Below are 17182 nucleotides of genomic sequence, written 5' to 3'. Positions count from 1 at the left end.
AAACAGAAAAATCATTGTAGTTTCTTAATTTTAAAGGAATACTATGAGACAACGTAAATGAAGGAGATTCAGTTACCTGCAATAGTAATGAATGGATCTCACAAACAATATTCACTGAAAAAAACAATACACAAGATCATGTATACCATATGATCCATTTATATAAATTTTAATACCAGGAAAAACTAGAATATAAGCCAAAACGTGGAGAGAGTTCCTCGGGAAAAGATACTTTAGATAGTGACTAGCTGTATATGAGGGGAGCTCTGAGATATGAATAATATTCTGTTTATTGATTTAGGTGGTGAAAGCAAGTTTGTATCCACATATGATGCACACTTCCATATATTTTAAAGAGGAATTCCATTTGATTTTATTCAACAGTTCTGATAATATTTTAGTATGAGGGATTTTCAGCATATTTATTCTAGAATTCACCCATTTAATAAGATGATATAGAAATTCAAGCAATGCATTTCTAGTATAGTCTAGAATGCCTTTGCATGTGCATCCCCAATTCTCTTTCTTTCTGTTGCTCTTTCTCTCCCTCCTTCTCTCTGTATCTCACTTTTATACACAGAAACACCACAATTTCTGGCTTATTCCCCTCCAGTAACGGATATTTTTCCCCATTTTTGCTTATTGTAAAATGTAAATTCTTTTTTTGTTTATTAATGTCACGATAGATTACAACCTTGTGAGATTTCAGTTGTACATTATTGTTAGTCATGTTGTGGGTACACCACTTCCCACTTTGTGCCCTCCCCCCACCCCCCCTTTTCCCTGGTAACCACCGATCAGATCTCCTTGTCAATATATTAACTTCCACCTATGAGTGGAGTCATATAGAGTTCGTCTTTCTCTGACAGGCTTATTTCGCTTAACATAATACTCTCGAGGTCCATCCACGTTGCTGCGAATGGGCGAATTTTGTCTTGTTTTATGGCTAAGTAGTATCCCATTGTGTATATATACCATATCTTCTTTATCCAATCATCAGTTTCTGGGCATGCAGGTTGGTTCCACATCTTGGCTATTGTAAATAATGCTGCAATGAACATAGGGGTGCAACGGACTCTTGGGATTTCTGATTTCAGGTTCTTAGGATAGATACCCAGTAATGGGATGGCTGGGTCATAGGGTCTTTCTGTTTTTAACTTTTTGAGAAATCTCCATACTGTTTTCCATAGTGGCTGTACCAGTTTTCATTCCCACCAACAGTGTATGAGGGTTCCTTTTTCTCCACAACCTCTCCAACATTTGCCGCTTTTGGTTTTGGATGTTTTTGCGAATCTAACGGGTGTAAGGTGATATCTTACTGTAGTTTTGATTTGCATTTCCCTGATGATTAGCGATGATGAACATCTTTTCATGTGTCTATTGGCCATATTTATATCTTCTTTTGAGAAATGTCTGTTCATGTCCTCTGCCCATTTTTTGATCGGGTTGTTTGTTTTTTTGTTGTTAAGCCTTGTGAGTTCATTGTATACTATGGAGATTAACCCTTTGTCGGATAAGTGGCTTGTAAATATTTTTTCCCAATTAGTGAGCTGTTTTTTTGTTTCAATCCTGTTTTCCCTTGCCTCAAAGAACTTCTTTAGTCTGATGAAGTCCCATTTGTTTATTCCTTCTATTGTTTCCCTCAACTGAGGAGATATAGTGTCCAAAAAGATTCTTTTGAAACTGATGTCAAAGAGTGTACTACCTATATTCTCTTCTAGAAGACTTATTGTTTCAGGCCTAATCTTTAGGTCTTTGATCCATTTTGAGTTTATTTTGGTGTGTGGTGAAAAAGAATGGTCAATTTTCAATCTTTTGCATGTGGCTGTCCAGTTTTCCCAGCACCATTTGTTGAAGAGACTTTCTTTTCTCCATTGTAGGCCCTCTGCTCCTTTGTCGAAGATTAGCTGTCCATAGATGTGTGGTTTTATCTCTGGGCTTTCAATTCTGTTCCATTGATCTGTGGACCTGTTTTTGTACCAGTACCATGCTGTTTTGATCACTGTAGCTTTGTAGTATGTTTTGAAATCGGGGATTGTGATTCCGCCGGCTTTGTTTTTCTTGCTCAGGATTGCTTTAGCAATTCGCGGTCTTTTGTTGCCCCATACGAATTTTAGGATTCTTTGTTCAATTTCTGTGAAGAATGTTCTTGGGATTCTGATTGGGATAGCATTGAATCTGTAGATTGCTTTAGGTAGTATGGACATTTTAACTATGTTTATTCTTCCAATCCATGTGCAAGGAATGTCTTTCCATCTCTTTATGTCATCGTCAATTTCTTTCAAGAAAGTCTTGTAGTTTTCATTGTATAGATCCTTCACTTCCTTGGTTAAATTTATCCCAAGGTATTTTATTCTTTTCGTTGTGATTGTGAATGGGATTGAGTTCTTGAGTTCTTTTTCTGTTAGTTCTTTGTTAGTGTATAGAAATGCTACTGATTTATGTATGTTGATTTTATACTCTGCTACTTTGCTGTAGTTGTTGATTATTTCTAATAGTTTTTCTATGGATTCTTTTGGGTTTTCTATATATAAGATCATGTCGTCTGCAAACAGCGAGAGTTTTACTTCTTCATTACCTATTTGGATTCCTTTTATTTCTTTTTCCTGCCGAATTGCTCTGGCCAAAACCTCCAGTACTATGTTGAATAGGAGTGGTAAAAGTGGGCACCCTTGTCTTGCTCCTGTCCTCAGATGGATGGCTTTCAGTTTTTGTCCATTGAGTATGATGTTGGCTGTGGGTCTGTCATATATGGCCTTTATTATGTTGAGCTACTTTCCTTCTATACCCATTTTATTGAGGGTTCTTATCATAAATGGGTGTTGGATCTTGTCGAATGCTTTCTCTGCCTCTATTGAGATGATCATGTGGTTTTTGTTTTTCATTTTGTTGATGTAGTGTATCACGTTGATTAACTTGCGGATGTTGAACCATCCCTGTGTCCCTGGTATACATCCCACTTGACCATGGTGTATAATCTTTTTGATGTATTGCTGTATTCGGTTTGCCAGAATTTTGTTTAGGATTTTTGCATCTATGTTCATCAGTGATATCGGCCTGTAGTTCTCCTTCTTTGTGTTGTCCTTGTCAGGTTTGGGGATCAGAGTGATGTTGCCTTCATAGAATGTGTTAGGGAGTACTCCATCTTCCTCAATTTTCTGGAATAGTTTGAGAAGAATAGGTATTAAGTCTTCTTTGAATGTTTGGTAGAATTCTCCAGAGAAGCCGTCTGGTCCTGGACTCTTCTTTTTGGGGAGGTTTTTGATTACCGTTTCTATTTCCTTACTTGTGATTGGCCTATTCAGATTCTCCATTTCTTCCTGATTCAGTTTGGGGAGGTTGTAGGAGTCCAGGAAGTTGTCCATTTCTTCCAGGTTGTTCAATTTGTTGGCATATAGTTTTTCATAGTATTCTCTTATGATCCCTTGTATTTCATTGGTATCTGTTGTGATTTATCCTCTCTCATTCCTAATTTTATTTATTTGCAATTTCTCTCTTCTTTTCTTGGTGAGTCTAGCTAAAGGTTTGTCGATTTTGTTAATTTTTTCGAAGAACCAACTCTTTGTTTCATTGGTCCTTTCCATTGTCTTTTTTGTTTCAATATCGTTTATTTCTGCTCTTATTTTTATTATTTCCCTCCTTCTACTGACTCTGGGCTTTGTTCTTTTTTTTCTAGTTCTGTTAGGTGTCGTTTGAGGTTGCTTATGTGAGCTTTTTCTTGTTTAGTGAGGTGAACCTGTATTGCGATGAATTTCCCTCTTAGGACTGCTTTTGCTGTATCCCAAATGATTTGGTATGTCGTGTTCTCATTTTCATTTGTCTCCAGATAATATTTGATTTCTTCTTTAATTTCTTCAATGATCCATTGTTTGTTCAAAAGCGTGTTGTTTAGTCTCCACATTTTTGCACCTTTCTCTGCTTTTATCTTGTAGTTGATTTCTAGTTTCATAGTATTATGATCAAAAAAGATGCTTGATATTATTTCAACTCTCTTGTATTTATTGATGTTTGCTTTGGTTCCCAAAATATGGTCAATCCTTGAGAATGTTCCATGAGAACTTGAGAAGAATTTGTAACCTGCTGTTTTTGGATGAAGTGTTCTATATATATCTATTAAGTCCATCTGGTCTAATTTTTCATTTAATTCTATTATTTCCTTGTTGATTTTCTGTCTGGATGTTCTGTCCATTGGTGTTAATGGGGTGTTGAGGTCCCCTACTATTATTGTATTGTTGTTGATGTCTTCTTTTAGTTCTATTAAGAGTTGCTTTACAAATTTTGGTGCTCCTGTGTTGGGTGCGTATATATTTATAAGTGTTCTGTCTTCTTGGTGGAGAGTCCCTTTTATCATTATATACTGTCCCTCTTTGTCTGTCTTTATCGGTTTTGCTTGAAGTCTACCTTGTCTGACATTAGTATAGGGACACCTGCTTTCTTTTGTTCATTATTAGCTTGGAGTATTGTTCTCCATCCCTTCACTCTGAGTCTGTGTTTGTCTTTGGGGCTGAGGTGTGTTTCCTGGAGGCAGCATATTGTTGGGTCTTGTTCTTTGATCCATCCTGCCACTCTGTGTCTTTTGATTGGGGAGTTCAATCCATTTACATTTAGAGTGATTATTGAGATGTGGGGGCCTACCACCACCATTTTATGTCTTGTTTTCTGGTTTTCTTCAATTTCCTTTGTTTCTCGTCCCATGGTGTAATCTGTTCTGCTGAAGAGCTGCTACTCTCTGTTGTTGTCCTTCTACTTGTCTCCTCTGCTCTTGGTTTTGTAAATCTTTTCCTTTTTTGGATTTTTCAGGAATGAGGGTTTTCCTGAGGATTTCCTGAAGAGGAGGTTTTGTGGCAATGAACTCCCTTAATTTTTGTTTATCTGGGAAAGTTTTTATTTCTCCATCGTATTTGAAGGATATTTTCGCTGGGTAGAGAATTCTCGGCTGTAGGTTTTTGTCCTTCAGGTTTTTGAATATATCATTCCACTCTCTTCTAGCCTGTAAAGTTTCTGCTGAGAAATCTGCTGATAGCCTGATGGGGGTTCCTTTGTAGGTTAGTTTCTTTTGCCTGGCTGTCCTTAGTATTTTCTCCTTGTCGTTGACTTTTGCTAGCTTCACTACTATATGCCGTACGGTTGGTCTTCTTGCATTGATAAAGTTTGGAGATCTGTTGGCTTCTGTCACCTGAAGATCCATCTCTCTCACCAGATTTGGGAAGTTCTCAGCCATTATTTCTTTGAATAGGCTTTCTGCCCCTTTCTCCTTCTCTTCTCCCTCTGGTATACCTATCATCCTTACGTTGCATCTCCTAATTGTGTCTGATAATTCTCGGAGAGTTTCTTCATTTCTTTTTAGTCTTACTTCTCTCTCCTCTTCTGCCTGCAGCATTTCTATATTCCCATCTTCCAAATTGCTAATTCTTTCCTCCATATTATCGCCCCTACTGTTCAGTGCATCTAGATTTTTCTTAATCTCCTTTATTGTGTTCTTCATTTCCAGTATTTCTGTTTGGTTCTTCTTTATCGTATCAAACTCTTTTTGACATAGCTCCTGAACTCGTTGAGTTGTCTATCTGAATTCTCTCTTAACTCAATGAGTATTTTAATGATGGCTGTTTTGAAGTCATCGTCATTTAGGTTATATATCTCATTTTCTTTGGGATTGTTTTCTGTGTATTTGTTATTTTCCTTCTGTTCTGGAGATTTAATGTATTTTTTCATATTGCTTGATGTTGTAGATTTGTGCCTCCACATAGAGATAGAGTTTAGTTGCTCCTTCCACTTGTTTCTGCTGGTGTGGTGGGGGAGCAGCTGTTTATACTGCACCAACCAGGAACCCTATCCGCAGTTGTTAACTGGGCCTGGGGCCCTCCTCGTAGTCACAGTGGTCCTTTGGATTCTCTCTTCTGCCATGGGGTCCGTCACGGGGGGGCTTCAGGCTGCTGGTGCCTACTGTTGCAGCCCACCTAGACGTGCTCCCTCCTTGGGGTCTGCAACGGTGTTATGGGCTTTTCCAGCGGCCAGGGGTAGGATCACTTATATTTGCCGCTCCGTCACTGTCGGCACCCACAAAATCTCACTTGTCCACTATGGGTCGCAGCAGAGCTATTGACATCTTCTACAGTCTGTGTTTAGCTCACCTAGCTATGCTACTTTTGTCCTGGGGTCTTCCAGCCTTGTGGCTCCCGGATGGGTGCTCTCTACTAGTGCTGTGCAGAGGCTTTCCCTGAGGCTGCTGTGGGCCTGTAGGGTTTCCCCCTAGGCTACGGAGCTGGGTCGCTGGAACTCCACCCAGCCCCAGTCCTGTTCCCCAGGAACTCGGGGAGCCCTTTGCCCTGTCTGGGGGATAGCTGGAGATCCTGATTTCAGTGGTAGCTGGTCAGCTGCTGCACTGCCTGATATTCTCCTCTCCGGGACCCTCCCGGTGTTGTGGATGCTGGGCTTGGCCCCTCCACTAATAGCAGACAGAGGGTTTTGTCTGCTGCCCGGGCGGACCTCTGGAGCTTCGCCTCTGGGCCACAGAGTGGCCTCTGGAGCTCCCCCCAGCCCCAGTCCTCCCCGAGATCTCCTGCGATCCCTTGCCCCACGGGGCGGGCAATGGCAGCTGGGGGTCACCTCGTCCTCTGGGGTTCTCTCCGGTACTTTCCCGGAGTTGTGAATGCTGGGCGTAGCCCCTCCGCTAATCGCAGACAGAGAGTTTTGTCTGCTGCCTGGGCGGAACTCTGGAGCTTCCTCTCCCGGCCGCGGAGCCGGCCTCTGGAACTTCACCCAGCCCCAGTCCTCTCCGAGATCACCGGCAATCCCTAGCCCCACGGGGCGGGCAACAGCAGCTGGGGGTCAACTTGCCCTCTGGGATTCTCTCCGGGACTTTCCCGGAGTTGTGAATGCTGGGCGTGGCCCCTCCGCTAATCGCAGACAGAGTTTTGTCTGCTGCCCGGGCAGAACTCTGGAGCTTCCCCTCCGGGCCACGGAGCCGGCCTCTGGAGCTTCACCCAGCCCCAGTCCTCTCTGAGATCTCCGGCAATCCCTTTCCCCACTGTGCAGGCAGTGGCAGCCGGGGGGCCACCGTACCCTCTGTGATTCTCTCTGGGACCCACCAGGCACCGTGAACACTAGGCGGGATCTCCCCGTCAATGGCAGGGCGAGACTCTTCCCAAGTGCTCAGGTGTGTAACTCTAGAGTTTCCCTCTGCGTTTAGGAGTAATTGCAGGGGCTTTAGGTAGGGTTCTGGTCACCTGTTTCCACCGTCGCTCCTCTGGTGTGTGCTTGCTCCTGCCCTAGGTGTGTGTTGATCTTCTGGGGGCGTCCGTTGGAAGAAAGCCGCTTGCAGGTACTAGGCTGTTCGTTCGGGGTCAGAGAGTTTTCACCTATCTTCACATCCTCCCGGAGGGAAGTCCGTCCGCCTTCCGATGTATAGTCGCGTGGGTCTCTCAGACGTCCTGAGATGCTATCTGGCTATCCTTTGTTAAGCGATGAGTGTCCAAATAATTGTAGACTCGAAGGGGGAGAGACAAAGAGGACTACTCACGGCACCATCTTGGATTCCCCCTTGACTTTTACGTTTTTATCGAAGAGAACAAAAAGCAAATGTCCACAGAAAGACTTGGACACTAACATTTGTAGACACTTTATCTGTAATAGCTCAAAATTGAAAACAGTCCAAATGTCCATCAACAGGTATACAGATCAACGAATTATGGTATATCCATACAATGGAATATAACTCAAAAATAAAAAGGAATGAACTATTGATACACAGTACAACATGGATGAATCTCAACATCATTATGCCAAGGGAAAGAAGTGAGCCCAGAAGGTATACATACTATGTGCTTCCATTTATATAAAATTCTGGAAATTAAAATATAGTGACAGAAAGGAGATTAGCGATCACCTGCATGTGGAGAAGGCAAAAGGGTGGGCAGAAGAGATTCCATAGGTGCATAAGGAAACTGGGAATAATTATATGCTCACCTGGACATCTTTTCTGCATTGGTAGTTTCACAAGTATATAAACACGTCAAATTTAAGCAAGTGAGATTTATTGTATTTCAATTATAACTCAATAATAAAGCTGTTAAAATGGCCCTTGAATATATGTTTACTCTCACATAGTATGAGAAAAATGCAAATTAAGACTACATTGAGATACTATTTATCACCTATCAGATTTACAAAAAATTTTAAAAATATAACAACACATTCTACTTGGGAGGCTGCGTGTCAAAGTCATTCTAATATGCAGCCAGAAGAAATTCAACCAATACAACCTCCATGGGGGAATTTCGCAAAATATAACAAAACTAGATATATGTTAATTCTTTGACCCAGCATTCCCACTCCCGAAAAAGGGACCCTGAATATCTATTTTGAACAATATAAAACTACATATCTACTAAGTTATTCATTACAGTATCATTTGTAATTGCAAATATTGGGAGATGCACAGAGGGAGGACAGTTGTTGCCTGAACTATGATTCATCCACACATTAGCATACTATGCTGATGTAAAACAAATGAATGGCCTCCAAGTTTATAATAAATAAAAAAGGAAAGTATAAGAAAGAAGAGAAATAATGAGATATACATGTATCTGCTTAATTGTGCCAAATCAAACACAGAAATTATCAATCAGGGACTGATGAGATCACATATCCACAGGGGAGGAAGGGAATGGAGAAGAAAGGACAGAAGGAACGGGAGTGGGGCAAAATTTCTCTGAATATACCTTTTAGTACAGTTCAGATTTTTGAAATCATGTTAATGTTCCATTTACTCAAAAAATAAAGAATAGGATAAACAAGGATGGCAGAGGTAAATTCTAAAACAAAATACCCCCCCAAAAATCTAACAGTACTTCAAATGATTAATAACATAATCACACTGAAGAGGAGGCAAGAAATAACCAAATTAACTTTCAAACACAATATTTAGATCATATGCTCTCAGACTAAAGACAAAAAGAACTCAAAAAATATTACTCTAGTTTTAGGTTTCTTTTTCACAGAGGTATGGTTTATCAATTCAAAAAACAACTCCTGGTATTCAAGGTTTGAGCAAATAACTAAATATATGAAGGAAGTCAGGTTTCTCCCTGTCAGAGAAGAGAATAACAAATAAGGAAAGGGAAAAAAAAATAGAAAAAAAATCCTGTGGTATTTGATTAGACTGGAATTCGTGTGAATTCATGATTTCTATATATTTAGCTAGATATAGAAACAGAGATAGATATGTGTGAGCATGTGTATATGCACATGATATAAATACACACATGTATATATACATATATATATGCACACACACATTATGCATGTGACGATGAATACATTCATCTGTTTCCTATCTCTGTCTGCTAAGAGGGGCTAAAAGCAATTTCTTTGGAAAGGAGAAAACACACATTTAGGTAATTTCTAAGTGTCTGAACCACAAGGAAAACAATATATATATAAATTTGTAGGATACAACAAACATTTCTTAAAACAATTTAAAACCTTGAACACATAATTTAGAATAGGAAAAGCAATTGAAACCTTTTTTGGATTATGCTGTGATACTTAAAGTACATATAGTGGGAGTCCTAATTTTGGACCAGTCTGTGAATTCAGTTGTGGGATTCATGTGTGTCCTGGTCTGTGTGATAAACTGCTCAGTTATGACTATCAAAGGTCTATTTGCATAGGCGACAGACAATTTTCCTTAGGAGAACTCATCCTAATGAAAATCTCGTACCTTTTCAAGGGAGTAACACAGCCTTGAAAAGACATGGTAAAAGCACGAAATGTGGACAAGAAAGATGTGATTATCTCTGGAGAAGGAAAAAGAGAAAACCCACGCATACAACATTTTTTTTTCCTTTAAACAAAAAGGATCTGAAGTAAAGATTACAAAATGCTACCCTTTGTTAAATGCATGCTTGCAAGCCAAGTATGTCACGCTCTCCTCCCGCCTTCCCTAACCTGGCCCATGACGTAAGCACGTCGCTCTTTCGGCAAGAAGAGAACTGCTGCCATTTTCGTCCGGAGCTCTCCCACACACATTCACAACTGTCGGCTTTGGGAGAAGCAATTGTAAATGCACTGCTCAGCCCCTTTAGTCTCTCTCCAGGAACGTCCTCCTCTTCTTTGCACAGACTCTTGTTGGTGGCTCTGGCAGGGACCCGGTGAGCACATTTAATCCAGTGCAGGAGGATTCCCAAGCCTCACATTGGCCACACACTTAAAGCACAACCCTATCTACCTGATTCTTCTATTTTTTCAAATTAGTTCTAAATATGAGAGGGAAAAGAGGTGCTATTTATTGGCCTTTAATCTCTCTCAAATAGAAAATGTTACAAATTTTTCAGATTTTATACAAGTTTACATTAAGAATTTATTCCTACTGAATAAACTCTAGATGTTCCTAATAAAACAGTATCATTAATTTTATTTTCATGAATAATCTTCATTAAAATTCCTAAGGAATCTATAAAAGTATGCCTTTCCCATACTAATTCAGACTTTGCGAGTAAGAATTTGTGGTAATTTTTTCTGGTTTTTTTTTTTGAGGAAGATCAGCCCTGAGCTAACATCTGCTGCCAATCCTCCTCTTTTTGCTGAGGAAGACTGGCCCTGAGCTAACATCCGTGCCCATCTTCCTCTACTTTATATGTGGGACGCCTACCACAGCATGGCTTGCCAAGCAGTGCCATGACCGCACCCAGGATCCGAACCGGCGAACCCCGGGCCACCAAAGCAGAATGTGCAAACTTAACCACCGTGCCACCAGGCCCGCCCCAGAATTTGTGATAATTTTGACAGAAGGGACATTTAAATTCACCTTTATTTGTTCCAAGATAAATGACTTTTTTAAATATATGCATTTTGTAATAACGTTATATAGGCCACACAATCTGTTTTTAAAAAGAAACATAACTATTTAAATAAATTTTTTAAAGAGCTTCTGACTCATGCTTAAATAAAACAGCTGTATACTACAAAGATGCAAGATCTCAGTGAAGCATGTCTCTTAAGATGGAACTAGAATAGACAAAGCTTTTCTACACATGGGTCCATTTCTTACAGCTTCTCTGCTTTTCTCTGTGCATTTGCTCCACTTTCCTCTTGGCACCAACATAACTATTCAAAACTTTAGGTGGCATACGGGCCATAGTGGCCTAGCCAATCTTCATCATAGTAACCTTCCACATTTGCAGCTTCCGCACTGACTGAATAGTCTCTAGGTTTTCCAGTGCCAAATTCCCAAGCTCAGGGAGGAGGGGCAGCACAGTAGAGCACAAGGGTTAAGAACAGGGGTTTTAGAGTCAAGCACACACAATTTCAAATCCTCGCATTTCCACTTACTAGTTGTGTGACCTTAAGTTCTTTGTACCTCAGAGTAATATAAATTTGCTGCCTTTGGAGGAGGTGTCCACTCCAGACCAAAGAGCACGGCAGAGAAGAGGAGGCAGTCCTATGCAGAGAACCTGGCGGGCACTTGTCAGAGGCTGTGGGCAGGGCACATTCTCCCATTTGGGAATTAAGAGAAGAATAAGTAATGATGCATCTAGTATATGTTGTTATCTATGAATCATTTGGATCAACTCATTAAAAAGGCACAAAAAGAAATCTACTGAGTGACACAAAAAGTGAAAGTCAGTGTTCTCTCAGGAAAACAGCACTGAATTAGGAATCGGCAAACCTAAGTGTACGTCCAGCTCGGCCACACCTGGGCTATGCTACACCAGGTCAATCGCTTAATCTCTTTGAACCTCAGCTTCTCCTTTTAAATGCAGATAACAAACAATCACGTAAGATTTTCTTGAGGATAAGTTAAGAGAATATATGTTAAAATCATTTTGTTAACTATAAAACATTAAATAAAGTATTGCTATCTTTTATTAATTTCTCAATTCTCCACCAAGATTATGTTTATTTCACCACATTTCATTGCTAAAGTAAAATTTGATTGTAGTTAAATTCAAGAAGCTAAATACATAAACTGCTAAAAAAAAATGTTTTGCAAACTCAATTCCTGAAGAAAGAATCCAATAAACCTAAAAATCTCATGCTACAAATTAAACCTATAATGTGAAATAGTGTCACAAATGTCTTCATCAATGAGAGGCCCCTTGACCATTATATTATACTGACACTCATATAAAGCAGTGTGCTCTTGTGAGAAGAAACACAAAGTTCTATGAAGACATATCTACAAAGATACACTTAATAGAATAGAAATTTCCTTTTCCACTTTAAACAAGGTCACCACATACTTCTGTCCTCTCTTCAAGCTTTCCATCGTGCTTCTTAGAGGGAGGGTTATGTCAGCATGCTCACTGGGGCTAAGGAATGCTTATAATAAACTGGAAACTTTGACTGGCTTCCATCTAAAATGGTTTCAGATGCTCCAGCAGAGTGCAGAAAAGAGAACAGATGGGTCCCCACCACCACCACCATTGATACTTAAGAAAGCTATTTTTAATGAGAAAATTATATTCAGAGCTTTTAGGCACTTTCCAAAGTGTGTGGATAACTTTTCTCAAGATGACAGAAATGTTTGTATCAATGCAAAACTGAATATTTTTTAAATCACCTAACAAAAAAGAATGTAAATTTTTGGCAGTGCCTTCTAGTAATTTATCCATAATTTCCAAGGTCAAATGTAATGGTACCAGTTGCAAGAAAAGCAAACTATTATATTCGTTTTAATTACTTAGTAAATTATGAAAATGAAACAACTTAAATAAATAATAAATATATGCTCACCTCATGGTCATAACCTGCAAAATGAATGACCACACTTTATGGGTGTGATAAAACCTTCATGATGAATTGGAACTTTCTCCACTAAATGAGGTGAATCTCCTTAGTAATAATTTCAAACACTACTACAATTCAAAACTACATGATTAGTCATAACAGAGCAAGCTAAGGAACAATTAACTTCCCAACTAAAGAACTTGAAATGTTTCTAATTATAATCACATAGCACCCCTTTAAAAAGAAAAAGCCAAATCAAAGAATCAGACATCAAAAGGCCATTAGGTCTTTCAATATAGACCATTTCCAGACCTGATTTACTCCACATAAAACCTCCTTTGGGATGTTTTCATTTTTCACTAAGAATAGAAATATATGGTTCAAATTACTGAAAGTTTCTTCAAAGCTTCTTGACATTTGTGTATGCCACACCTAAAATGAATAAATTTTATATTAAGTAATAAAAAACTAGAGGATTTAAATTTTAACATAGTTACCAATTTTAAAATTCCCTTGTTAAATTTCACGACATCAAACTTCAGGGATCATGATTTAGGGAGGAATAAAGGAAATCTGGTAAGGAAATAAAAGCATGTTTTTCTTAAGAATGGAAATGTTTGACATTTACTTATCTATTGTTTATTATAAGTTGACAAAATCTTTCTTCCAGAAAATCAGGTCTGTTTGCTTTACTCCTAATCTCATGCTTGGACATGTACACGTTACCAGATTCATGTCCTTGAAACATATTATTCCTTCTGGCAAGGAAATCCTCTCTTCCCCACCAGCTCATTTTCTGTCCTTCCTTCAAAACCTAGTTTATTGCAGAGAAATATTCAGAGACGTAACCCTTCCTCCAATGTCACATTCACCACATAGCACACTGCTACCAATTCTTCAACCATTCCCTGCTACCTATGGGAAAAAGCCTCCACTTTTGGGGGGCTTTAGGGTCCTCCTCAATCTGGACCACCAGTCCCCTCTACTTTCTGTTCCAACCGGGCTCATCTTCTCAGGTTTCTTCATATACTCTCCACACTCTCTCCATCCCTACATATCAGTTATCAGTTCATACACCTCCAACTTCCTGGATGACTTTCACTGTATCTAAGAACAAAAATATCAGGTATATAAGCCATTGTGTTCAGAACATACCTTGGGGACACCACTGGAAAGAGTAAAATTCTACTAGTAAAATTAATACCAGATTGAGAGTTAGCTTATACAAATGTATTACTGATGAAACTTATTTTCTGTGTCTCTATGAAGAAACCAAAGTATCTGATAGCTAATAGCCAACATAACTGTAAGAAATTACCATCATTGATGATGTTTTTCCAGTATTTTAGATATGTTACTTAGTTTTGCTTTCTTCATTTATACTTTAACACAGGTTTAAGTGCAATGTGAAATTAATTGAGATTAAAGAACCATTGCTTTCAACATGGCTGATGATTTCTATCTTGTCTGAATTATGTTTTGTTTGTAAGATTTGATTTCTTATCACTAGCACTGGCACTATTTTTCTGATTTGAAAAAATATAATGAAATATTAAAATGACTATATAAATAAGCTGTTATAGCAAAAGGAGACAACACTCACATGCTGCCTAGTGGCTACCTAACAATTCCATTGTAACTCTCTTGGCATAAGGTTGTAATGTTTTTAATTTGCTATTTTTTATGATGATGATTACACATGGATGGATAAGAAGGTAAAAATTTATCAGAGTACTTTTAGCACTGATTCAGAGAAAAATTTTGTTTATAAAACCTAGCAAAGGAGATACAAGCTAAATATCCCCAAAGTAGGGAAGGGCAACTTACTCAATTTAACTGTGTAGCCTAATTTGATAGAAATACCACTTAAGAACACCCAACTCTCTGAGTTATAATCTCATGATTATCACACAATACTTTAATCAATGGTCTGAATCCTGGGATAGACTAGTCCCCTAGAAAATATTCTTACCAAATGCCTAGAAGCCTTTACACAATTCTCAACAACTATTCTCCTTTTGTGGGCTACAGCAGCAGCTACAACTAGGGTACAAGGCAGGAAAGTGTGCACCTGCAGAGTGTCATTTGGAAGACCCAAAATAGAAGCCAAGTACAAGAACAAATAGCTTTCCCAGCAACTCCACTCCTAGGTATAGACGCCCAAAGAACTGCAAACAGGGCCTCTAACAAGTACTCGAACATGAGTATTCAGAGCAGCACTATTCGCACAGCCTGAAGGGAGAAACCCAAATGTCCATCCACAGCTGAATGGATATAAAATTATGTTATATACACACAATGAAATATTATTCAGCCATAAAAAGGGATGGAGTACCAGTACAAGTTACAAAGTGGAGGAATCTGAAAAACATTGTGCCAAGTAAAAGAAGCCGGACACAAAAGGTCACATACTACACAATTCCATTGCTATGAAATATCCAAAATAGGTAAACCACAGAGGACAGAAAGCAGGGTGGTGGCTCCAAGGGTCTGGGAGGCTGTAGGGAATGGGGACTAACTTATTTAATGAGTACAGAGTTTTATTTGGGAGTGATGAAAATTTTCTAGAACTAGATATAGGTGGTGGTGGATAATACTGTGAATGTACTAAATGTCACTGAATTGTTCACTCTAAAATAGTTAATTTTATGTTATGTGAATTTCACCTCAATCAAAAAAGCAAAAACCAGTAACTAAAACTGTGGAGCAGGCGTCCAAATTAAAATGCCTACAGGGGCCAGGTAACAAAAATGAGAGGAGTGAGCCAAAAACAACATGATCTGCATGTAGTTATGGTCCTGATTTGGGGGGTTTTTTTCCTTAACATTATTCAATTTTTTCCTTTTAGTCTTTTCTCTTCTTTTCTTAATCAGTCTAATAGAGATCTGTATAATTTATTAACTTCTTTTCAAAGCAGTTTTGATGATACTCTGTAGTGTGTATCCAATTTCATTGATTTCTGCTCTTAGCTTTATTTCTTATATTTTCTCTATATTTACTTTGTTGTCTTTATGTAGGTTCTTGAGGTGAAGGCTTAGCTCATTTCAGTCTAGATACCAGATTAGAGACAGTCAGATACCAGACTAGAGACAGTCAGATACCAGACTAGAGACAGTCAGATACCAGATTAGAGACACTTCATAACACTTGATGAGCAATACTTTCATCATCTTTCAGTTTTAAATATTTAAAAATTTTATTATGATCTCCAGTCTCAATGACAATGATTCTTTGAGAACTGTTGTGACTTAATCCAAGCACTATCCAATCAGCTCCAGCTACTTGTTGCCACCAGAGAAGATGGTTTAGTGTTGCCAGATCTTGGATGTTTCAAGAGAAACCAGAAATCCAAATTTCATGTGAAATCTCCTGATTTTATAAAGTTGACAACTAATTCAAAAATTTCAAAACATTTTGCAGGCCAAGCTGAACACACGTGCAGAATGACTCTACCTGCAGCCCAGGAATTTGGAACGGTTACTGGAAAGCAGGAACTTGAACAGAACATCAAAATGGACAAGAAAAAAGCACAGAAGCAGCAAAGATAAGAGCAGCACGTAGGAGAAAAGATGAAAGGAATGGCTTATATGACATCCTGGAACTGTGCAGCAAGTGAATTTAAATATGGGAAATAGAGGCCAGCCCCGTGGCCTAGTGGTTAGTTTGGCGCACTCTGCTTTGGCAGCCTGGGTTCACGGGTTTGGATCCCAGATGCAGGCCAACAGCACTCATCAGCCACGCTGTTGTGGTGACCCACACATAAAATAGAGGAAGATTAGCACAGATGTTAGTTCCAGGCTAATCTGCCTCAAGCAAAAAAAGAGTAAGATTGGCAACAGATGTCAGCAATCTTCACCAGCAAAAAAAAAAAAAAAAAAAAAGTGGAAAATAAAAATATTAAAATATCATCTAGTAATAAGTGTTATAAAGAAAATTAAGGAAGTAAATGGTCTGAGACTAAGACATACATTTGTAAATCATTGCTGTAAGGATGGTGTAGAATAATGGTTTCTAAAGCTGTGATCTTGGATTGCATTGTCTCAGGGGAGAATCTAGAGTGAGTGGAGAATAGAATGAACATGCAAAGAAGACCGAGTGGAAGGAAGAAAATCAGGAGGACATGTGCCATAAAGACTGAAGAGAATGTTATAATGAAGGGAAACTAAACAAAATCTAGATTGGAGGTCACTGTAACCTTGGAAGAAGTTTTGTTAACAGGAGGAAAGAAGCCAGACTGGATTGGGCTGAAGGATGGAAGAGGAAGATGAGGAAATGGAGGCAATAAGTAAAGTAACTCTTTAAGGAAACCTGAGTATAAAAGCAAAGAAGGAAAAAGGATCAAGGATGGGGGGGGCAGAATTGGGGTTGAGAAAGGGGTTTTTAAGATGGATACTTACTCTCATCTAAATGTTAAAAGGACCAATGCAATTGACAGACAACAAAGGGGTCTTGA

At 38.9% G+C, this 17182-nt stretch overlaps 1 protein-coding gene across 10 annotated transcripts in view; it reads right to left on the bottom strand.

Moving 5' to 3' along the window:
• Positions 1–17182, bottom strand: part of CEP112 (centrosomal protein 112) — a 504767-nt gene that overhangs the window by 333765 nt on the left and 153820 nt on the right. The gene's annotated exons all lie outside the window — the stretch shown is intronic.

This window comes from Equus asinus, chromosome 13, assembly GCF_041296235.1.
Source record: "Equus asinus isolate D_3611 breed Donkey chromosome 13, EquAss-T2T_v2, whole genome shotgun sequence".
NCBI lineage: Eukaryota > Metazoa > Chordata > Mammalia > Perissodactyla > Equidae > Equus > Equus asinus.
Note: the sequence above shows the minus strand (reverse complement) of the source record. Positions and strands in the feature narration are given on the sequence as shown.